General features: G+C 45.1%; 1 protein-coding gene across 4 annotated transcripts in view; it reads left to right on the top strand.

Moving 5' to 3' along the window:
* The first annotated feature begins 837 nt into the window (after nucleotides 1-837).
* Nucleotides 838-25,273, top strand: part of LOC127004147 (adenylyl cyclase 78C-like) — a 211,890-nt gene continuing 187,454 nt past the window's right edge. For all 4 annotated transcript variants that reach the window (XM_050871580.1, XM_050871581.1, XM_050871582.1 and 1 more), the window contains exon 1: nucleotides 838-937. The gene's annotated coding sequence lies outside the window, so the exon portion shown is untranslated. The remainder of the gene's footprint in view (nucleotides 938-25,273) is intronic.

The following is a 25,273-nucleotide window of genomic DNA, read 5'->3' on the forward strand; positions in this document are numbered from 1 at the left end:
TTACCTCTGTCTGTCTGTTATTTCCTTGCCCTTAGTCCCATATTCATGACCCATCCCTCATTTTCTTACTGTGTTTTATGTATGTGTCTATCTTATATATCGATGTCTAGGTATGTATGTGCGTGCCTGTATGTATTTCTGTATATCTTTATGTGTATATGAATGTATGTATGTATGTAAGTATGTTTGTATGGATGTATGTGTGTGTATGATGTATATATTGTATGATTGTATGTGTGTTTGTACGTGCGTGTAGTGTACCTTGACCCAGATTGAGTTCAGAAATCAGTGCCAAGGGTTACCGATGATGATTTTTTATGTGCGTCAATGTATTCTAGATTTCAAGGCCATTTAAATCATACACGCTTTGATTACCTGGGTCGTAAAAATGGTGGGTGGGTGAGTCACAGGTGAAGCGAGGAGTGGAGTGTTGGTGTTTGTTAGTTTGCTTTGGTGGTAGTGGTGGTGGTGGTGGTGATGGTGATGGTGATGGTACTAGTGGTGATTCTTATTTCCGCGTCCATAACAGTAACGAACGATTTCTCTTGTTATTGCTAGTGTAAACGAATAGCAGAAAAGGAAACGTTACCTCCTGAATACTTAAGCGACGGGACAAGGCAGGTAAGAAACAGGTGAGAATGGGCAGGCAGGTAGGCGATAGGTGAGGTTGTCTCTGAGTATACACTAGAGATAACGTCTGTGTACGTAAGAAAGGTAAATTGTTAGGTCCTGTGTGTGTGTGAGGGGGGGGGGGGATGTGGGTGTGCGTGTTTGAGTTGGTGGGTGTGGAAGTGGGTGTGCGTGTGTGAGTTGGTGCTAAGTGTACACGGTGGGTAATACACGTGTAGATGAAGGTAATATGACCGCTTCTTTTTGTCATTTCCAGGTGTGGGTGAGCGGCGGGGCGTGGCAGGTGCACCGGCGAACAAAGACCCAGGTGAGTGTGAGGGGAGAAGAGACAGGTGTGATGGGGAGGAGAAGGTGTGATTAGAAGGAGAAGAGAAAAGTAAAGTTGTGACTGAGAGGAAGAAAGTAATAGTTGCGTGGAAGGAAAAGACAGATGTGATAAAATAAAGAAAAGGTGTGAGGGGAGAAAAAAAAAGTGAGATTGAAAGAAGATAGTTACAAGAGATGAGAAAGTAATGACATGGCTGATAGGTAGAAAAAAGATAGGTGTAAGGAAAGGAAAGAAAGATGTGTGACAGGAAAGAAGGGAAAAGGTGTGAGTCGAGACGGGAAAGGTGTGGCGAAAAGGAGGAAAGGGTGTGACAGGAAGGAAGGGAACGGTGTCGGTCGAGAAATGAAAACGTGAAACAAGATAGGAAAGTATGAGACAAGAAATGAAGTTGTGAGACGAGATTGGAAAGTGTGAGGCGGAATTTAGAGAGCTAGAGACGAGATTTTAAAGTGTGAGACGAGACTAGAAAATACGAGGCAAGAGAGAAAACATGTCACAGGATAAGAAGAGGGAGGCGAGAGAGGCATGTGAAGAAAGGCGTGAAATGCATGTAAGGGAAGGTGTGACAGGCAGAGAGAAGTAAAGTGACAGGAAGGAATGCAAAGGTTAGAGAAGGCAGGAAAATAACAGTATGGGGGAGATGAAAGGTGGAATGAAGAGTGGGTGTAGTGATTAGTGGATTGAGGACAAGCCCTTATGTATATTCTTATTATTTATTATTTTTACTATTCATGATGTTTATTGATGTGTTTTTGTTTCTGGTGACTTTATTGTGTCTTGTTTCGCTTTTGTTTAGTGTTGAAAATTGATTGAAGGAAGAAAGGAAAGACTGTGATTAATGTGTCTTTATTGTATTTTGTTTGTGTGTTGAAAATTGATTGAAGGAAGAAAGGAAAGACTGATTAATGTGTCTTTATTGTATTTTGTTTGTGTGTTGAAAATTGATTGAAGGAAGAAAGGAAAGACTGATTAATGTGTCTTTATTGTATTTTGTTTGTGTGTTGAAAATTGATTGAAGGAAGGAAGGAAAGAAAGACTGAAGGATTCATTCAAAGGAGGAAGGAAAGATGGAGGCTTCGTAGTTGAAATTAAAAAGAATAGGTAGAAAATTAATCAAGAAGAAGCAGGAAGGAATTATAGGAAGATTAGAGTATTGAAATGGCACTTCCAGCGAAAAAAAATATATACGAAGAATTTTTTAAATCACACGAGAGACGAATTGTGTGGAAAGAATGATGTTAAAAAATGTTACTGAAAAAAAGGATCGTAAGCCCAAAAGAAAAAGCAGCAGAGTAGAAAAAAATAAGATTGTAGTTGGAAGATTATGGAAAGCGAATAAAAAAAAAATGTAGTGAACCAAAAGAAAGAAAGGTAGTATGAGTATTAGACAAATATGGAAGACAACTATGGAGAGCAAAATGAAAAAATAAATGAAATGAAAGAAAAAAAAACCAGTAGAGTATAAAAATGATGTCGAGGAAACGTTACAGAAAACCAAAAAACAGAAACAGAAGAATAAAATTGTTGTTAAGCGGCTTCTTTCTTGTGTGAGGAAGGAAGGAAGGAATGGAAGTAATGAGATTGGCCGCCATTCAGGCCACGGAAAATTATTACATCAATAAGAACAAAGGAAGCAAGATATATGACCTGCCCTGCCTGTCTTCCTTGTGGCCTTCCCTTCCCTTCCCCTCCCTTCCCTTCCCTTCCCTTCCCTTCCCATCCCATCCCTTCCCCTCCCTTCCCTTCCCTTCCCTTCCCTTCCCTTCCCTTCCCTTCCCTTCCCCTCCCTTCCCCTCCCTTCCCTTCCCCTCCCTTCCCCTCCCTTCCCTTCCCTTCCTGTGACTCTCCTCCCCTTCCCCTACCCCCTGTCCTTGCTAGTCACCCTCCTCCTTTACCTCTCCTTACCTCTCACTCACCCCAGCCCCCATCCTCACCCTGCCTGTCCTCTCTACCCACTTCCTGACTCACCCTTCTCAACCTCCCCTTTCCCTCCCTTCCCCTTTCCATCCCCTCCCACGTAGTCACTCTCCTTAACTATTCCATGCTATTCCTCTTCTATTCCTTCCCACACCCATCACCGTAACCAGACTAACTTGCCTAACTACCCATTTATTACGTTATACCTTTCCTATGTCCTCCCAACCCTTCCTCGCATCCTCACTCGCCTTCTTTATTATTTCCGTAGTTTTATTTACCTTTCATCTCTTCCTCGCCCCTGTCCCCACATCCACTGTAATCCGTCATGGCTGTTCCTTTATAGTGAATCATTTTCCTATCTCCTCTCCATTCAGTAAGTATCCATTTTATAGTTTTTTTTTTTTCCTCCCCTCGCCCCTTCACTCACCCTGTCCTTTAATCATTAGCAGTATTTTTCTTCCTTCCACCTCTTCCTCTCTCTCCAAATCAATTCTTTCTTAATCTTCCTAATGTAATCTAACCTAACCTAATTCAACATAACTGTGCTCAAACTCAACTTATCTAACCTCGCCCATACCCATCTTACCCTAAAATAATTACCCATACCTTACCTGGCCCTACCTTCCACTACCTTTCCCTAACCTTTCCTATCCAGAACCAGCAGCAACATCCCGACCCGACCCAATTATAGGGGAGAACCGACCCAAACTTCAAAACCTGCCACCACATGACCCCCCCTCCCCCCCCCCCCCCCCCCCATACACACACACACATTACCTAACCTTGCCTTCCCTAACCTCCTCTAACCAAAACCTGTCTCCCCTCCCCCCTTCCAAGCAACACACTTTTTACATCAATCTGACTTCGAGGTTTTAATATAACGAGACGAGTTCCAAATCAGTTTCATTCACACCCCGTCCATCTTGTTCTCCCCCTCCGTCAAAGTCCCTCTCTATGCTTAGCCTGAAATCAAACTTTAATTGGTTTGTCCGTCTCTCTGTCCTGCCTTGCATCCGCTCACCTGTACAGAGCCCCGACACAATCACAAATTATTCTTCACGTGTTAGGGGTAAAAGGTGAAAAGAGGACGTGGGAAAAAGGGAAATGATTGAGAAATGGTTTGGACGAGGATGTGACTGAGGGAGGTGAGAAGAGCGGTGTAGTGCAGGTTATATGTGACGATAGAGGTAAAAAAAATAAAAAATAAATAAAAAGAGGAAAATGAATAAAAAATAGTTGGTCGTAAGGGAACAAGGTGTGATGAGGTGAAGAAAAAAGGTTGTTATGTAGTTGAGGCTTAAGGATAATAGGTAGAGAAAATAAAGAGGGGAAGAAATTTAACGTATTAGGAGAGAAAATAATCGTAAGGTTTTGAGAGGAAAATGTGTGTGTGTGTGTGTGTGTGTGTGTGTGTGTGTGTGTGTGTGTGTGTGTGTGTGCGAGTGCGACTGCGACTGAGAGAGAGAGAGAGAGAGAGAGAGAGAGAGAGAGAGAGCGGGTCGTGTGTGTGGGTTGGGCTCGGAAATTTGGTGACACCGAAAAAATATATTGGGAAGGAGGAAGGAAAATAGGAAAACCGACGCTTGAAAACAGCACGATATTGGAGAGAGAGAGAGAGAGAGAGAGAGAGAGAGAGAGAGAGAGAGAGAGAGAGAGAGAGAGAGAGAGAGAGAGAGAGAAATTCATCTTATTACTCTTATTTTTTCATCATTATTGTCATCTTTTTGTTCAACTACTTTTTTTCATCCTCAACCTTATCTTTTTTTTTCTTCCTCAACCTTATCGTCTTTTTTTTCTTCCTCAACTTTATCTTTTTTTCTTCCTCAACCTCATCTTTTTTTTCTTCCTCAACCTTATCTTCTTTTTTTTCTTTCTCAACCTTATCGTCTTTTTTTTCTTCCTCAACCTTATCTTCTTTTTTTTTCTTCCTCAACCTTATCGTCTTTTTTTTCTTCCTCAACTTTATCTTTTTTTCTTCCTCAACCTCATCTTTTTTTTCTTCCTCAACCTTATCGTCTTTTTTTTCTTCCTCAACTTTATCTTTTTTTCTTCCTCAACCTCATCTTTTTTTTCATCCTCAAACTTATCTTCTTTTTTTTCTTTCTCAACCTTATCGTCTTTTTTTTCTTCCTCAACCTTATCTTCTTTTTTTTCTTCCTCAACCTTATCTTTTTTTCTTCCTCAACCTTTTCTTCTTTTTTTTTCTTCCTCAACCTCATCTTTTTTTTCTTCCTCAACCTTATCTTCTTTTTTTCTTCCTCAACCTTCTTTTTTTTTCTTCCTCAACCTTCTTTTTTTTTCTTCCTCAACCTTCTTCCATCGCCTCTACTTCACACTACCTCTCGAAACAGCCAAAAAGACAGACATTATTATTTTTCACCCCTACAGAAAGTTATTTAAAGGACACTCGTTACCTTGAATAATTACTCCCTTCATCACTCTACCACCACCACCACTACCATCACCACCATTACCACTCACTAACACAACACATGCACAATTGCAACGTCCATTAACATCCATTAGTGACCATCATATTCTCGTTACTGCACGTGCCATCATGCTATTCGTTTCCCGTCACACACACACACACACACACACACAGACATACACACACACACACACAGATCTGGCGGCACACCTGTAGCATAGCACCACCTCAGTACAGGTTTATTACTCGTCCGAAACACGTGTGGCTGACAACCTCGTGACCAATCGATGGCTCATAAGCGGTGTGACGTCACTTCCAGGAGGAGGAGGAGGAGGGGAGGAGGAGGAGGAAGTGAGAGGAAGAATTGAATAGACAGGTATAAGAGAAAGAAAAAAAAGGGTTAGACAAAGGAAAGAAAAAAATCAATTGGAGAAAATGGAGTCAAAGAAAAGAATGAAGGAGTTTGGAGCGACAGGAGGAGGAGGAGGAGAAGAAGGAAGAACATGAACAAGAACAAGAAGTAAAAGAAGAAGAAGAAGATCAGAAAAAAGGAAAGGCAGTAAGCAAGAAAAAAAGGAAAGAAAAAAAGCATAATAACAACCAGAAATGAGTAGGAAAGGAAGAACAAACAAATACCACACAAGAAACGAAAAAGAATAAAACACTGACCGAAGTAATAAGAAAACCGGGGAAGATAAAGAACAAAACTGACCGCGCACTCCTCTCCCTTGTTAAGAAGTTTCCCCGCTGTCCTGCCAGAGAGCAAAACTTAGTGACCAATGACCACCACCTTCATGCTTGACCTGCCTGACCCGAGCCGCCCCGTCACGCACAAGCCGTCCAGCGCCGAGGATAAGCAGCCGTGAGAGGCCTTTGGAGTGGCTTCGAAGTCCTCCAGTTCTTATTTTGGCTCTCGATCTCGCGACTTTAGAACCAGTGACCCACGCGGCATCTCGTCTTGTTAGGCTTCGTGGTTGATTTGAGAGAACCTTCCGCGAGGGTTGGCCATTACGAGGACCCTTTTGTGTACCCGTTCTAGCTATTTTAAGGCCTCTTGTACCTATCCTATTCTTAGCTCAGCCTCTTCTCTTGCCTCACCGTCATCCTCTCACTTTCACCCTCATCCCATCCACCTCCTTCTTATCATCCTCTTACTTCCCATCCACTTCCCTTACTGTTCCCATCATCCTTTCACTCCCATCCTCATCCTACCCATTTCCCTTAGCCTTCCCATTATCCCTTCACCTCCACCCTCTTCCCATCCACTTCCCTTACTGTTCCCATCATCCTTTCACTCCCATCCTCATCCTACCCATTTCCCTTAGCCTTCCCATTATCCCTTCACCTCCACCCTCTTCCCATCCACTTCCCTTACTGTTCCCATCATCCTTTCACTCCCATCCTCACCCTTCCCATTATCCCTTTATCTCCACCCTCTTCCCATCCCCTTCCCATCCCTTCCCATCATAGTTTCTCTTCCATCCTCATCCCTTCTGCCTCCCTTACCCCTCCCATCATCCCCTTTCTCCCATCCATCTTTCCACCCCCCACCCATCACCCCTTCACCCACCTTTCCACCTCACTCATCCAGTTTAACTCCACCCAAACTCATCTCACCTCTTCCATTTTTACCTTTCTCATCCATCCAGTCACGTTTCACCGTCAGCTCCTTCAATTATAGACAGAACTTGCCTCTCTTATCCAAACCTCTGTCCCACAACCTCAACAAGCAAAGAAAGAGGAGGAGGAGGAGAAGGAAGAGGAGGAGGAGGAGGAGAACAATAATATAAACGACGATTTAGAAGAGGTAAACACTTGTGAGAAATTGTATCCCTCTCAGAAAAATACGAAAATTGAAAGGAAAACTGAAAGGAAGCTGGATTTGGGTAGATTCACGTGGACTTACCCGGTCATGAACTTACGCGGGTCCAGCCAGCCTCGGAATCAGGGGTAGGTGAGGATAAAATGGATGCAACAGGTGTACAAATAGACAAAATGGATACACAGAAGGGTGCTCATAAGGGCCAACTCTCGCGAACTCTAGATGGGGTTCAGAATAGGCCCCGAATTCAGGTGTTATTTGACTTTCCTTACGGATCTTGACTTTGGTGGACTTAATCAATTGGTCTTGAATTTAGTTAGGCTACCTGTCTGCCTTAGGGAACGAGGCAAGGCGAGGCGAGGTGATAACAGGTACAGGCTCCGAGATGCTGAAACGCGTTGAATGGTGCTGAGTGCTGTGTTGCAAGGTTCTGAGGATGCTGAGACGCTGAAAGGTGCTGAGTTCTGTATTTTCAAGGTGCTGAGACGCTGATATGAGCTGAGTGTTGTGTTGCGAGGTGTTGAAAGATGCTGAGGTGTATATGAAAAGTGCTGAGACGCTGAGAGATGGTGAGTAATGCGGTGTGGTAAGGTGCTGAGAGTTGCTGAGTGGTGCTGTTCTGGAATCTGCTAAGGGGTGACAGTAGTGTATTGTAAGGTGCTGAACATTGTTGCGTAGAAAGGTACTGACACACTGAGATTCTGAGTGCTGTGTTGTGAGATGCTGATAAACGCTGAGGGATGCTGAGTGCTGTGGGGTGAGATGCTAATAAAAACCGTGAGGTGCTAAGTGCTGTAAGGAGAGGCGATGATAGATGCTGAGTACCGTGTGACAAGTTGCTGACACATTGAGTGCTGTGTGGCGAGATGCTGATAATCGGTGAGAGGTGCTGAGTGCTGTCTGGAGGGATGCTGATAGGTGCTGAGTGCTGTATGGAGGGATGCTGATAGGTGCTGAGTGCTGTATGGAGGTATGCTTTTAGGTGCTGAGTGCTGTATGGAGGGATGCTGATAGGTGCTGAGTGCTGTATGGAGGGATGCTGATAGGTGCTGAGTGCTGTATGGAGGGATGCTGATAGGTGCTGAGTGCTGTATGGAGGGATGCTGATAGGTGCTGAGTGCTGTATGGAGGGATGCTGATAGGTGCTGAGTGCTGTATGGAGGGATGCTGATAGGTGCTGAGTGCTGTATGGAGGGATGCTGATAGATGCTGAGTGCTGTATGGAGGGATGCTGATAGATGCTGAGTGCTGTATGGAGGGATGCTGATAGGTGCTGAGTGCTGTATGGAGGGATGCTGATAGGTGCTGAGTGCTGTATGGAGGGATGCTGATAGATGCTGAGTGCTGTCTGGAGGGATGCTGATAGGTGCTGAGTGCTGTATGGAGGGATGCTGATAGATGCTGAGTGCTGTCTGGAGGGATGCTGATAGGTGCTGAGTGCTGTATGGAGGGATGCTGATAGATGCTGAGTGCTGTATGGAGGGATGCTGATAGGTGCCGAGTGCTGTATGGAGGGATGCTGATAGATGCTGAGTGCTGTATGGAGGGATGCTGATAGATGCTGAGTGCTGTATGGAGGGATGCTGATAGATGCTGAGTGCTGTATGGAGGGATGCTGATAGATGCTGAGTGCTGTATGGAGGGATGCTGATAGGTGCTGAGTGCTGTATGGAGGGATGCTGATAGGTGCTGAGTGCTGTATGGAGGGATGCTGATAGGTGCTGAGTGCTGTATGGAGGGATGCTGATAGGTGCTGAGTGCTGTATGGAGGGATGCTGATAGATGCTGAGTGCTGTATGGAGGGATGCTGATAGATGCTGAGTGCTGTATGGAGGGATGCTGATAGGTGCTGAGTGCTGTATGGAGGGATGCTGATAGGTGCTGAGTGCTGTGTGGAGGGATGCTGATAGATGCTGAATGCTGTATGGAGGGATGCTGATAGGTGCTGAGTGCTGTATGGAGGGATGCTGATAGGTGCTGAGTGCTGTATGGAGGGATGCTGATAGGTGCTGAGTGCTGTATGGAGGGATGCTGATAGGTGCTGAGTGTTGTATGGAGAGGTGCTGATAGGTGCTGAGTGCTGTATGGAGGGATGCTGATAGGTGCTGAGTGCTGTATGACAAGTTGCTTACACGCTGAGTTGATGATTGCCTTGAAGTGAGGTGCTGATAAACGCTGAGAGGTGTTGAGTGTTTATGGAGGGGCGCTGAGAGGCGTTAAATGCTGTGTTGAAAGGCGCTGAGTGCTGCGTGTCAGGGCGCCGAGGTGTGCGTGGCCAGGGTTTTCTTCCCGCGTCGCGAGGTGAGGCGGCGCGGCGGTAATTTGTTCCGAAGCGGCGCCATTAAATCTGAGGCGTCTCCATTTGGCCTGAAATATCGTGTTCGCCTCCAGAGCGCCGCCATTACGCTGTCAGAGGCCGTGCCTTGAGGGGTGCGGAGGGGGGAGAGGGGTGTATTTTTGTTTCTCTCTCTCTCTCTCTCTCTCTCTCTCTCTCTCTCTCTCTCTCTCTCTCTCTCTCTCTCTCTCTCTCTCTCTCTCTCTCTCTCTCTCTCTCTCTCTCAGGTGTTTTATCTACGGCCCTATATTTGGAACGGGGCTTAATTTGCCCCTCGAGGGCAATGTTTTGCCACGGCGTGCAGTCGGGCACGTAATGGGTAGAACGTGGAGACGCATGCAGGGAGGTTTTGTTGAGCCAGTGGACACATAAAAATTATAATCGCGCAAAATAAATCGTTAAGCAAGTAAAGAAAAAAATAAAAGATAAAAAAAAGGACAGCGCAACATTGTTAAGTGAGATATAAAATGAAAAAATGAAGAGACGCCGAATAGCAATATCAAATGGGCATGGGATTAGAACACACGAAACAGAGGACACGAAAAGACGAGGAGAAATCCTAAAATCACAGTCCGTGGAAGCCAGGGAATGGAGGGACCGGGAACAGCGTCAGTCACTCACTTTGAACATGTAGAAGTGACGGCAGCGACTTTGTGACCTGAGGACTTGAGCTGACAGCGGCAGCTTTGCCTCTGACACGATCTGACGCGGGTGGGCCGAGGGGAATACAGCGGCTGTGTTGACTCTCCCGACCCTTCGGAGAACACGCGCGCTGCAGCAACGCCGGTACCTGCTAGACCCTGCAGCAGCGTGGCGTCCTGAGGTGTATTACATTCTCGGCGGAGATTGAGAAAAAGATCACAGGAGAAACGCCGCTCCGTCAAAGAGATCAGCGGGGGATATCAAAAAGAGATTGCCATATTTGTAAAGTGCCTCCAGGTGCGGCCGTGCGTGGCGTGCAGTGCCTGGCTAATTACGTCTATGGTCTTAGTGCACCGCGCGACATTACGGAGGGAAGCTGTGCTCGCAGGGAAGTTTGTTTCCCATTTACTGAGACTCTGACTGAAGAGGCAGTGACACAATTGCTGCTGCTCTTATGAAAATGATGTTAGTGATAATGATGACGGAAATGACAACGATGAGGATGAGGAAGGTAACTAAATGTAATAATAATAATAATAATAATAATAATAATAATAATAATAATAATAATAATAATAATAATAATGTCAGTATTAATACACACAAAAAAATCAATATAAAAACTGTATCAATAACAGCAAGCAGATAAAAAAAGTATTCAGACTTTCCTTTTTTATAAGATTATGCATCATCCTGTAGACTTATAATACCCAATACAATATCGTACGCTGTTTACATACACTTCTCAAACTAAGCTTCCTCGCCGTACAGCCTGATAACGAAAATCTAGCACAGTAAGCAGTAAGTAGCGGGCTTTTTTTTAAATATTTTTCTTTACGTTCCTGAACTGTCTCCTTTGCTGCAAAAAATAAATGAATAAATAAACTGCCTCACGCTGTTTTCCTTTTTTTCCTTTTTGTTCTGTCAATCCTCTTATCTTGCTTGACGTTGCCGGCGCGTCCTCGTCCTGTCCCGTCATCAGCTTGTTACGGAAACTGCGTGTGTGTGTTTGCCAACCGCCGTCCTCTTTGATTCATTAGGAGCGATTCGTCTGACTGCCCTCATCACGCGCAGCCCCAGTGGATCATTAAGACACCTCGGAAGCTCCATTGACACCTGTGCAATATTTGGAGTGGCGTATTTTAAGAGTCAATCAAATAGCGCGTGAATGGGGGGGTGGGGTCTTTTCTGATTAACATTTTGTCGCGTTTTCTTTCTTTATCGTCGCTTTCATGCTCGTTGCTTCTTAAAGGGCGACGACAAAGGGCAATTAGTGAGCATTCTCGTGTATATTACCCTTTTTTTTTTTTTTTTTTTTTTTTTTAGCTGCATCCCCTTCGTGTTTCCGTGCTTTGTATATATAGAAAAAAAAAACTTTCACGGTTCTCTTTGGGTAGCTTCTCTCTCTCTCTCTCTCTCTCTCTCTCTCTCTCTCTCTCTCTCTCTCTCTCTCTCTCTCTCTCTCTCTCTCTCTCTCTCTCTCTCTCTCTCTCTCTCTCTCTCTCTCTCTCTCTCTCTCTCTTCCATAGAGACCGGCTATACAGGCTTTCCCGTTTGATCTTCCTTCCTCTTATGATTCACGATAAAAGAGAGAGTGTAAGAGTGTGTTCGTGTGTGTGTGTGTGTATGTGTGTGTTTGTGTGTGTTTGTGTGTGTGTGTGTGTGTGTGTGTGTGTGTGTGTGTGTGTGTGTGTGTGTGTGTTTGCCGTCTCCGTCACACACACACCCACCCCCACACACACACACACACACACACACACACACACAGACACACACACACCTGCCCCCCCCTCCCCCCCTAACAAGGTCTCAATCAGGGTAAGTGTTCTGAGCACCGCCGACTTGTCTTAACTTTCCATTCCTCTTTTTATTTTTTGTTTTTCCAATCATTCTTAGCCTTTCAACGATGGGAGAGAGAGAGAGGGAGAGGGAGAGGGAAAGGGAGACAGACTGACAGACAGACATATTTACTTCCTCCCTCCGTTTTTCTCCATCCCTTGTTCCGTCCCTTCCACCCTCCCTTCGTCCCTCCCGTCCGCGTTCCCGTTCTGCCTCTCTTCTTTCCCCCCTGCCCCCTTCATTTCATCCATCCCCCCATTATAGATCTTCCTTCCTCGCTTGATATTTCTACTTCTATTTATCTTAGTATTCACAACATTCATCATCCTTATTCGTTTCATCCTTCTCTTCTCTCTCTCTCTTTTTTTCTTCCCTCGCCAGCATCCTTTCTCCTATCCTCTTCTTAATTTCTCACATCCTTCTCTTCCTCCCTTTTCTTTCCTCCCTTGTTATAGCCTCCTCTCTCCTCTCCTTTTCTCCCTAATTCCTCACAATCATCTTTATTCGGTTCCTCCCTCTCTCTTACCCACTGTTTTTCCTTCCCCACCTGCCTTCTCCATTCCCTTTCCACGTTCTTTCTCTCTCTCCCTTCGCCATCCTTCTCTCCTTCCCTCTCTCCCTTTCTTTCTCCTCCAGCCTCCCCCTCCTTCATCCTCTCCTGGTCTCCTCGTCTCCAGTCGCTGTCCTTCCTCTCCTCCCCCTCCTTCTTTGATTATTCAGCCGCCTCCTCTCCTTTCCCCTTCTTCCTCCTCTTCTTTTCTTTCTCCTTTTCTTCTCACATCCGCCATCCGTGCAATCCCTTTCTCCTTCCCTTTATTCTTCCTTTCCTCATTCTTTAACATCCTCCCCTCTTTTCCTCGTCTCCCTTCTCTTCTCTTCTCCCAGCCGTCATCCCTTTTCGCTCCCTCCCTCCTTCCTTCCCTATCCCTCTCTCCTTTCTTCCTTCGCCATCCTATTCCTTCCTTCCTCCTCTCCTTCCCTTTCCCTCTCTCCTTTCTTCCTTCGCCATCCTTATTCGATCCATCCTTCTCATCTTCCCTCTGTTCTTCCTTCGCCCTATTCTTCCCTCACTCCTTAGCGTCCTTCTCTCTTTTCATTTTCTTCTCCCTTTTCTCTTCTTACAATTGCTATCCTTATTCGATCAATCCCTCTCCTCTTCTTCCTTCGTCAGCCTCCTCCTTCCTTCCCTTTCCATCTCCTTTCCTTCCTTCGCTAGCCTCAGCCTTCTTCTTCCTTCCCCCATTCCCTTGCCTCGCTCTGTCTCGCCCCAATCGACCCTTCACGCCGGGGTCTCGCCACTGATTGACGTCACAACAGTTGGCCTCAGCGGGACGAAAAATGGAGCCGCCTGTGAATAGGGGCATTATGTTTTTATTGGCCGCGCCGTTTGTGGGGAGGCGGAGAACACTTGGGCGATGGAACAAGTGGCTGGTGTACACTTAGGGACGATAATGGTAGTGTGTTGTGTCGATGGTGTTTGCTGAAGAAGATAATGGTGGATACTTGTGATTGTTATTGTGTATAGTGTTGGTGCTTATGGGAGTTTGTGGGGTGACAACACTTGGGCGGTGGAACAAGTGGATGGTGTGCACTAAAGGACGATAATGGTACAGTGTGTTGTGTTGATGGTGTTTGTTGAAAAAGATAATGGTTGTTACTTTGAATTGTGGTGTATAGTGTTTTTTTTGTGGGAGTTTGTGGGGTGACAGAGAACAATTGGGGATGGAACAAGTGGCTGGTATACACTGGGAGACGATAATGGTATAGTGTGTTGTGTTGATGGTGTTTGCTGAAGAAGATAATGGTTGTAATTGGAAATGGGGTGTGTATCGTATTGTTTTTTGTGGGACTTTGTGGGGAGGCAGAGAACACTTGGGCGGTAGAACAAGTGGATGCTGTACACTGAGAGACGATGATTGTAGTGTGTTCTGTAGATGGTGTTTGCTGGAGAAGATAATAGTTGTTACTTAGAATTGTGGTGTTTAGTGTTCGTTTTTGTGTGGGGGTTTGTGGGGTAGACAGAGCACTTGGGCGGTGGAACAAGTGACTGGTATACACTGGGAGACGATAGGGGTAGTGTGTTCAGTAGATGGTGTTTGCTGAAGAAGATCACGGTGTTTATTTAGAATTATTATGGTGTGTACAGTGTTGTTGATGTTGTGGGGAGTTTTAGGTTGTTGTAAGTTTGCAGGATGATAGAACACATGAGCGATGGAATAAATTGATGATGTACGCACCCTTAGAGAATGTTTGAGCTGACGGATGATAATGGTGAGGTGGTGTTTGCTGTAGAAGGTAATGGTGGTAATTTGGAATTATTATGATGTATATGTTTTTTTTTGTGTGGGGGGGGGGGAGGGGGAAGTGAAGTTTAAGGTTATTTGGGAGATATAAATTAATGTTTGTTTATATTTCGTTTTATTTTATTTGTTTAGTATTTTTTTTGTAGGGACTCCAAATTATTTCGAGGATAAAAAGATATCCTGAGACTTTTTATTCCTCTGGTGTGCGTACTAATGGAAGCAGTGCGTACATATTGGCGGACATACACTTCTTGGGTGCCTGCCTGTCACTAAACTACCACACCATCATCACCTCTTCATCATCATCATCATCATCGTCACAACACCACCACCGCCACCACCACCACCAACAACAACAACATTATCATCATCATCATCATCATCATCACCTCCACCTTCACCTTCTCCACCATCATCATCACTTCACTTTCTGTTCACTCTTCAAGGACCAAGTTCCTCGTCTAAGTACCACCATGTTTCGTCTAAGCATTCCTCAGGTTTCTTTCTTTTAAGCTTCCTGTACTTCTACCTTGTTGACGTTATAATGAGTTTGTCTGTTGCGGCACGCGGAAGAAGATTTATCATAATATTTTTTTATGAATTGTGTAAACATAATACTGATAACAACGACAAAAATAATAACAATAAGGTTCATGGCGTTAATATAATAATAGTAATATAGGTAGAAGTAATAGTCCATCAAAAAGAATGCACAAGAATGATAGTTAATAATCTGGCCATTTATTTATGAGTCCCACGAGTATGACATTAAAAAAAACAATAAAAACAAATGACCAGCATGACCCTTTACGTTTCCTGGTGAGTAAGTTGAACACGAGGCGTCATTAAGGGCACACAGGGAGGAGGAGGAGGAGGAGGAAGAAATCAGTTGAAGTGCAGGTGGAGGAAGGGAGGAAGAGGAATGAGAAAAATCAAACAAAATGAAGGAAAAGAGGGAGGAATCAGGTACGTAGAGATGGAGGAAGAAGGAGGAAGGAAGAGGGGGGTGAAAAAATAATATTAAGGAATTAAGGAAGGAGTTAGTGGGCGTGGAGGTGGAGGAAGAAGGAGGAAGCGGAAGGGGAAAAAATGAAGGAAGAGAAGGAGGAACCAAGTACGCAGAGGTGGAGGAAGGCGGAAGGAAGAGGAAGGAAAAAAAAAGGAAGAGAAAGAAGAATCAGGTACGCAGAGGAGGAGGAAGGCGGAAGAGGAAGGAGAAAAATCAAATAAAATGTAGGAGGAAGAGGAAGGAGTCAGGCGCGCAGAGGTGGAGGAAAGCGGAAGGAAGAGGAAGGAGAACAAAAAGGAAGGGAAAGAAGAATCAGGTACGCAGAGGTGCAGGAAGAAGGCGGAAGAAGAAGGAGAAAAATCAAATAAAATGAAGGAGGAAGAGGAAGGAGAAATAAAGGAAGAGAAAGAAGAATCAGGTACGCAGTGGTGCAGGAAGAAGGCGGAAGAGGAAGGAGAAAAATCAAATAAAATGTAGGAGGAAGAGGAAGGAGTCAGGCGCGCAGAGGTGGAGGAAAGCGGAAGGAAGAGGAAGGAGAAAAAAGAAAGAGAAAGAAGAATCAGGTGCGCAGAGGTGCAGGAAGAAGGCGGAAGAGGAAGGAGAAAAATCAAATAAAATGTAGGAGGAAGAGGAAGGAGTGAGACGCGTTGGGGTGTGGCCGGCGTCCTACATCCGCGTAATGCTAACCCTCGCTGCAGGATCTACGTGTTTTTAATAGACAAAACGATCGGCCCGCCCGCGTCTGTCCGCCTCACAACACCAGGAGGGCGAGTCGATTACAGGGCGCCATGACGGTATACCTTTAGTAATTACCGTTGCCGCGAGCCCCTGCGTCAGTCATTACAGGCCCCAGGTTAGGCCGCGCGGCCGTGTGTGGGGCTGACGTCAGTGGCCAGCTGTGTGTGTGTGTGTGTGTGTGTGTGTGTGTGTGTGTGTCGGGCCATATCGAGCGCCGCGCCCTGACGCCCCTTGTTCCCTCGTGGCCCGAGAAGTCGAGGCACTCTGAAGGGGCCGCCCAGTGTTCGCATGGAGGACCTCTGTCTTTTTTTTCTTTTTTTTCTTCTGTTTTTTTTTTTACCCCCATCCAACCCCCTCACCCCTCTGCCCATCATTCCCTTGCTCACCTCCTTCGCCCCCTTCCGACCCCCGCCTCCCCCCCCTTTCCTTCCCGTCCACCTGCAGCACCAGCCACTCCGGCGCCGCCTCCCTTTACGTAGCCCAGTCGCGTGCGTCACACCGCTGGCCAGGACTAAAGGGACTGCAGTTGTCATACGCCTCCGCTGCTGTCGCTACTGCGGTCCCTGCTGCGGCTGCTGCTTTGCTACTTTAACTGCCACCACAGCTACAATTATTACTACTACTACTTCTACTACTACTACTACTACTACTACTACTACTACTACTACTATTTCTAATAATTTTTCTTGTAAGGCAAATACATTAATAAGCAACATTCATTGTAATAATGATAATAGCACTAGTAGTGATAACTGCGGAGATACTTGGTATATAAATCAGCATAGCATTTAGTACAAGGGCGAAAAGCAAGCACTGAAAAGTTCGTAAAAGGCGTTCACATCCTCGGAGCAAGTAAAGCTGTAAATCGCAAGTATGGTCGTACAAACATTTACCGTCTATCAACCTTATTATCTCCGTCGTGCAGTGCAATACAACACGAACACGGTTTCCTCCGTTCCGTCACCCGTCCAGTACAGGCAACAAAAAACGCGAAGGATCGATAACCTTTGGCGTAATGGGGTTAAAGGGCAGAGCACCAGGGGCGGCGCGGAGGTGTGTGGTCATTGGCTGCATGCAAATATATGCAAAGCTACGCGCTGGCGAGGGTGTTCCCTGAGTGGCGGCGGGTTAAGGGGACTCTGGCATGCATCACTTTGAGGGCATCTGTCTACAGTGATTTTTAGGGGAAAGCCTTTATAGGGTGGAAAGGACTCGTATGTGTGCACTGGGACTGTTAGTGGAGTAAATCATGAGAGAGAGTGCCACTTTTGCAGGATTGAGAGGAGTAGAAAGAGTTTAACCCGTCCGCTGCGATTGGCACAGATTTGGCCTTCCCTGGTAGCCTGGTAACATATAGTCCCAGGTCTTTCTCTTCCTCTGTGGTGGATAGTGGAGTTTCCCATGTGGTATTGGTGTGCTGGATATCCCCTCCCATGGTGCAGGTCTTTACATGTTTCTTCATTGAATTGTAACAGCCACTTTTTGCTCCATTCCAGTAGGTTGGTGATGTCTGACTGCAGGAAATCCGCATTCAAGGAGTTAATTCTGTGGGATTGCTTGGTATGCATATATTTGACGATGGGACGGAGGTATACTCTCTGACTGGGCTGGATGCATTTCAAGACAGGATGGACTCAATCGGGCTGGATGAGTTTGAAGGCGGGCTGAATGTTGTACTCTTGACTAGGATGAATGAAGTTGAAGATAGGCTGCTGGGTGTACTCTTATTGGTATGGATGAATTTGAACACGTGCTGAATGTACTCTTCGGTTTCGATAGATGAATTACAAGACAATCCCAGAGTTCAGCAGGTCAGGCCGAGTTGTCTAGCTGAGGGCCCGAGATTGCGCTGGGTCAATATTCTCCGACGCTTCCATCTTTCACAGCAACTCTACAAAGGCCGAAATGGAGGTCAGTTGGGTCGTCATGAGTATGTTTTTAGGGTCACGGTACAGAAGAAGGGTCAATAAACTACCCCTGGAAATGCCCTAAACGCCTCCGAAAGCCTTGTTAAATATGTGAGCTTAGGAGCTGTAAGGTTTAAAAATTCGGCTTCTGCTTCCCTCGACAAACACGAGTTCTCCCAAGCACACAAACTCGCGTCCTTGCTGTAAAGAGCCGAGCACTCCCACGACCCCCCTTATGTGTAGGTGAGAATGAAGGGAATGCAGGCTAATACATATACTCGACCCGCCACCAAAGCCACTCTCATCTCTTCTCTTTCCATCTTTGTGTCTTTTTCATTCTTCCTCACTTCCTCTCCTTCCTCCCGTTATTCGTCTTCCGTTCCATTATCCATTTTATTGCTCTATCTTTCTCCTTCACCTGTATATTCTTCGCCCTTTTCTCTTCCCGCTATTCACCCAATCATATAAATCTCACCCCATAACATGAAAGTTGGTAATGCATAACTAACAAAACCCACACGCCATTAATTTTACACTGAGAGAGAGAAAGAGAGAGAAAAGGAGAGGCAGATTTGGGAAAGGAGGAGCGAAAGAGGGTGGTGGGTCTGAGGTGAGGGAGAGCGAGGGAGGGAGAAGTATTGGAAAAGGGGAGGGGAGGAGGGTGGCATTGGTGTGTGTGAGGGGTGGGTGGGTGGGGGAGGTGAAAGCGTGTAGCAGCTGTCACCAACTTTGGAATGTGTCAGCAACTATCGTGACAGCTCTCCCCCTCCTTCACCCCCCCCCCCCCCACCCCGCAGCTTCTCCCTCCTCCCCCCCTCCCCCTCCTCCCTCACTCTGTTCTTTACGATTTGTTTCTCTGTTTTGGCGACTTTACTTCTCCAGCCTCCTCCTCCTCCTCCTCTTTCCTCCCTTCCCCCACCCCCACCCTCCTTCTGCCCCCCCCCTCCCCCCCCGCCTCTAGACGTCTTCCTGCCGCCTCCCTCCACCTCCTCCCCACATTCAGTTCTTCCTCGTTCTCAGTTTTTCCTCTTTCACTTTCTATTCTTCTCTTCTTCTCTTCTGTTCTTCCCGTCTCTCCTCCACTTCATCTCTCCGTTTTATCTTCTCCCTCTATAGACTCCTGAGCATATAGTTTCCTCCTCCTCCTCCTCCTCCTCCTCCTCCTCCTCCTCCTCCCGGTTTTCCTTCTCCCAGTACCTCGTCTTTCATTACCCTCCTACTTTTTGTCTTATTTCCTTTCCTCATTTATCTTTCTCCTTACCGAGTCATTCTTCTCCCTCCTTTCCAATTCGCCTATATTTTCTATCCCATGTTTCATCTGTATATTTCCTATCCCATTTTTCATCTGTATATTTCCTATCCCATGTTTCATCTTCTGTCTTCTTCCACGCTTGCCTATCCCTTCCGTTGTTTTCTTTCTCACCTGCCAGCCAACGCCTCCTTCCCCTCTTGTTTCTCCTCCTTCCCTCCCTCCTTCATTTTTTGCTTTTCCTTCCTCCCTTTTCAACTCATTTTTACTACCTTCCGCACCCTCTCTCCTGTTTCTCCCTCCTTTCCCTCCCTTTTCCTCTCTCCCTCTTGTTCCATCCTTATCAGGGTTTTTTTTCGCTATCTATCGCCTCCTTCCCCTCTCTGCTTCTCTCTCTCCTTTCCCTTCCTCTTCCTTTCTCTCCTTGGTTCCTTTTCAACATCCTTCTCCCTCTCCACAGTTTTCCTCCTTCCTTCTGCTTCATCCTTCCACCCTCCTTCCCCTTTCTCGCTCTTGTTCCTTCCTTTTTAGCTTCCTTTTACCTCCTCTTCCTCCTCCTACTCTTCCTTTTCGATGTCTTCCCCCAAATATATAAGATCAGCTGAAATGTGACTACTATTTCCCCTGGAGACGTAAAATCTGACGTGTCCGCGCGGCCCTCCTCGTCTAACTCTGGGAAATTTGTCCGCGTAAATTATGTTTTATCGACGTAATTATCGGAAACTTGAGACGTTCTGGGGGCGGGTGTTGGTGTCCCTTCCTTCCCTCCTCTCCTTCTACCTTCCCCCGTCCGTCTCTTCTCTCTTTCTCCCTCTCTCCCACGCATCCTCCCTTCTTTCCACCTTCCCGCTTTCAATCTGTCTTTTTCTTTCTTCCTCACTTCCTCTCCTCTTTTCCTCTCCCGTTATGAGTCTTCAATGCCCTTATCTCTTTTAGTCTTCCATTCTTTCTCTTCCACATGTATTTTCTTCCCCCTTTTCTCTTCCCTCTACTCACCCATTCATTCTACCGTGAACCCAACTTTCTCCTCCTCCTCCTCCTCCTCCTCCTCCTCCTCTCCCTCCATTTTCATCATTATAACCACCTTTTCCACCACCACCACCTCTATCATCATCATCACCATCACCATCCACCACACACACTATCTACTCACGGACGGCTTGTTGTTGTTGTTGTTATTATTATTATTATTATTATTATTATTATTATTATTATTATTATTATTATTATTATTATTATTACTTGTTTTGTTTTGGAAGCCGTATGTTATAGGAGGAGGAGGAGGAGGAGGAGGTAGATTGGTATGATGGAGGAGAAGAAGAATTATGTAAAAAAAAATATATGTCCAACAAGAAAATTAGAAAAGATCAATGAAGAACTACAAGGAGGAAGAGGAGGAGGAGGAGGAGGAGGAGGAGGAGGAGGAGGAGGACGAGGAGGGAAAGAATAATCCGTAGCAGAAGCAGAAAAAAAATCAAATAAATAAATAAAAACAGTCAGAATAAAGAAAAAAAAGGAATAAGAAAAGAAAATCAGAAAAGATAAAAGAAGCGCTACAAGGAGGAAGAAGAAGAAGAAGAAGAAGAAGAAGAGGAGAAGGAAGGATGGTTGAGAATTCTTCCTATGGTCGTGAGTCTTGTAGGAACACCACCAGAACGACCCCCATCCCTCCCGCCCCCCTTCCCCCAACCCCCATTGCCTGACCTGATCACGGCCCCTCATCCTAACCCCCCACCCCCACCCCTCTCCCAGGTGTCGAGGTCCCCCGGTGGGCCTGGCCGTGACGTGAATTTATGGGTCGTGGCTGTCAAAAGGTGGAGGCGGCGGCGGCGGTGGTGATGGCGGTGGTGGTGGTGGTGGTGGTGGATGGTATGGTGGTGGTTATAGTGGTGGTAGTGGTGGTGGTGGTGGACGCTGTTGATATTTTTTCTTTTTCTTTCTTCTTCGTCTTCCTCTTTTTCTTCTTTCGATTTTTTCTTCTTTCTTTTCTTCTTTTATGTTTTCTTTTTATCTTTCTTCCTCCTTTTTTCTTTCTTTTCTTTCATTTTTCTATCTTTCTTCTTTCCTTTCTTTCTTCTTCTTCTTCCTCTTCTTCTTCTTCTATTTCTTCTTCTTCTTTTTCTTCTTCTTCTTCTTTCTTTTTCTTCTTCTTCTTCTTCTTCTTTTTCTTCTTCTTCTTGTTCTTGTTCTTCTTTTTCTACTTCTTCTTCTTCTTATTATTATTATTATTATTATTATTATCATTATTATTATCTTATCACGTTTTTTGACCTGAATTGATCTATTGGTACACATTGTTTTGCGAGTGCCAAGATTTTTTCCCTCAGCACAGCACCTCGTCCACATCACCTTTAGTTTTTAATCCTCTTAGCGGCTTAGCCCATTCCGGTACTTAAGTTAGATCGCCATGTAGTCTACGCCTTTAAAAAATATATGCCATTGAAGTTTTAACCTTTCTTTGTACGGTGAGTTTGTAAGCCCTTTGATAATCGTTGCCAGTGCTCGTATTCTATAGAGACTCGATAGCTTTTTATATGAGCACCAAAACAGCTGTGTAAGGAAGGTGGGCCATACCAGTTGAATATACGAAGCAAGGATAACTTACTAATGCTTCGAAATATGACCTAACAGTAGATAGAGTGAGTTATGGGTGGAAGATCAAAACCCACAGGCATGTCATAATTCATTTCCCAGTTGACATAGATTTGTTTATTTTCCTGCACTCAATAAAACGCTGCATTCTTTTTTCGGTTGGCCCATAACGCGGGTAGCAGGTTTTCTTGATGGAGCCTGTTGGTTGACCGCAGCTCGTTAGTGTCGCGGGCAAGTATTTTATAGTGGCTCCATTCTTGTTTGGCGCCTGTTGTCCCCCGGAACTCCACTTGATCTTCTTGAGAGAGGTTCGCTAGAGAAGGAAAAAAGAAAGATCGAAAAATTAAAGAAAAGAAAGAAAAAAAGAGGGAGAAATATAAGAAGAAAACACAAAAGAAGAGAAGAAAAAAAGGAAGACGAAGAAGAAAGAAAGAGAAAAAAGACTGATAATAAGAAGAGTAACACTAAGATAGAAAAAAAAATAATGGGGCAAATATCAACAGCGTCTTGTCTTGTCTTCCGCGATGACTGAAAATTGTCAGCTTGAACGCGGGCGGGACTTGCAGGCGAGCTGGTTGGTCTCTGAATCACCACGACGCCCGCACGCTGACTACAACAGATATCCCTTCACAATACATTCCCTTGTCACCTCCAGCTTCCCCTTATCACCCCCTCATTCCCGTACACGACGACACAATGGGCCATATTTTTAAACATTTCGCCGCCCAAACTTGCATATTTAACAGGGCATTTATAAGAGTCTGGTTTATTTCCTTGATAAGTTTTATGGCCGTGGTGGTAGTTTGACCCTTCTTCTGTATAATGAACCTAAGAAATACTAATTAAAATCTGACAGCTCTCCTTTTTTTGACCTTTGGAAATAGGTGATGTGAGAGGGGAAAGCGTCTGACGATACCGACACAATGATCCCCCTCACCATGCCTATCATCTCATAACACGTCACATCATCACATCTCATCTCATCTCACTGGTCACACTATACCATAACACGTCACATGTCCTCTCATCACCCTCCACTCATCACCTTACACGACCTTCACCACCCATCATCATCCAACGCATTTATGACACTGGCAAATCATAAAACACAGCCCCCGTCACCCTCATCATCAACCAGCAATAGCCTCCACCCATCACCCGTCACCCGTACCCCGCAGCCTGTCACCCCCGAGGAAGGAGAGCAAAACAGGAAGAGGTTAAGGAGCGAGAAGAAAAAGTTGGCGTGCGTGTGAAGGTCTTGGACAGTCTATCAGTCACCCGCGCATCCCTGTAGGTCCTCCCGGCTGCGACGTGACTGAGGGGCGGGAAGGTGCGGGAAGAGAGGCGATGGAGGACGGGGCGGATTGGAGGGAGGAGGAAAGTAGGAAGGGAAGTAGACTGAGCTTGAAGTTTGGTGCCCCATTTCTCTCTCTCTCTCTCTCTCTCTCTCTCTCTCATTATTGATCTATTTATCTATTTCTGTCTCCAACTTTCTACATCTCGCTTTAATTCTCTCCCTTCATCTTTCTCTCTCCCAACCTTCCCCTCCTTACCTCTCCCTCCTTCCTCCCTCCCTTCCTCCCTTCTAGACGATGCTTATTCTGTCTTTTATGGAAACAAACATGAAACTTTTTTTTCCGGAAACATTAATATTTGCCGCTCAATTGGAACCGTTGAACGAAGAATAAAAATTGTCCCGAAAAGTTTTAATGAAAGTCGTCCTGTTCTGTGTGTGTATGTGTGTGTGTGAGAGAGAGAGAGAGAGAGAGAGAGAGAGAGAGAGAGAGAGAGAGAGAGAGAGAGAGAGAGAGATTAAATTTGCAACTTCCTACAGCAACATCATGACCTACTGACAAACAAACACAGACATTTATTTAACTGACAAACTCACAGGCATACGAACGAACTAATATTTACCTAGTATTTATATAATCTTACATAGTAATAGTTAACTTCGTACAAGTGAATATAACAACACGCCCGCTTACATAATTTTACACACACACACACACACACACACACACACACACACACACACACACACACACACATTCTGACAAATTAAAATGTTTTTTAAGATACAATTTATTGCAAATGTGGAAAGTAATATGGGGGAAGATATGTAGTTTCTCTCTCTCTCTCTCTCTCTCTCTCTCTCTCTCTCTCTCTCTCTCTCTCTCTCTCTCTCTCTCTCTCTCTCTCTCTCTCTCTCTCTCTCTCTCTCTCTCTCTCTCTCTCTCTCTCTCTCTGGAGAGAGAGAGAGAGAGAGAGAGAGAGAGAGAGAGAGAGAGATTGGTCCTTATGAAACTGCTGCGTTTTGTGATATTACGAGGAAGGAGGAAGGGAGGGAAGGGGAGGGAGGGAGGGCAGGGAGAGATGGAGGGAGGAAATGAGTAATAGTGAAGTGGTGATGGTGAGTGGAAATGATAAAGTGTGGTGTGACGAGTTGTTGTTGTTGTGGTTGGTGGTGGTGGTGATGTTGATGAAAAAAAAAAAAAACGTTTAATATTGCAGTAACAGTTATTTATAGAAAGAGGAGGAGGAGGAGGAGAAAAAGAAAGAGGAGGAGGTGGAGGAGATTAGTTTAGTATGTGGAAAATAATGATGAATGATGCTAATTTAAAGAAAGAGGGAGGAAATAACAGCACTAGCAGCAGCAGGAGGAGGAGGAGGAGGAGGTAGATGATGGAAATGTAAGAGGAGGTAGAATAGTGCAGATGAAGAATAATGGTGATGACGATGGTGATAATTGTGAGAGGGCAGGAGGCGAGGAGGAGAGAGAGAGAGAGAGAGAGAGAGAGAGAGAGAGAGAGAGAGAGAGAGAGCTCATCTGAATATCGTATAGCTGAATTTATGAAAGAACTCTGATATAATGGAACCAGCACAGCAAAATAGTATAACATAATGAGTATAATCGCATAATCATATCAGATAATCATAAAATCGGTTAATCGCATGGCTCAATATAGAAACAGCTGTAGAGGAATCAAGATAGCAAAGAAATATGTAAAATAAGAGCAATGGAAACGAGGTAACAGATGAGACAAAGAAGCGACGAATCAGAAACTGCAAATATACAAACAGCAAATGAAAAAAATGGAGCAATAGAAAAGACGTAAAGAAATTAAATATATACATGTAACACACCTGCCTCGCACCTTTTTCCACACCTGCGCACGTACAGAGAGACAGACAGGTGTTCCATGTGTTGTGCCGCCGAATACATGGAGGGGGAGGGAGGGAAGGGAAGCAGGGAGGAAATGAGTAATAGTCTGTGCTAAGGTGACTGTGATCGCTTATTTGAAAGGTAAAAACGTTCCTTCTTGCCTCGTATTGGGTGCCGGTAACGTTTTCCTTCGCGGTACAAAATAATATATAAGCAAACAACTGAGACGAAATATAAGTAAGACTGTTCCTTCACGTTCCCATTTTCTTTACGTTTTGTCTCCGCCGAAAGGGAAATTACTCAAAGGATAAACTCGTGAAAAATGGTGTGAAAAAGTAATGTGTTTTATTATATGGAAGAAAAGG

The sequence above is a fragment of the Eriocheir sinensis genome, chromosome 27 (genome assembly GCF_024679095.1).
Source record: "Eriocheir sinensis breed Jianghai 21 chromosome 27, ASM2467909v1, whole genome shotgun sequence".
NCBI lineage: Eukaryota > Metazoa > Arthropoda > Malacostraca > Decapoda > Varunidae > Eriocheir > Eriocheir sinensis.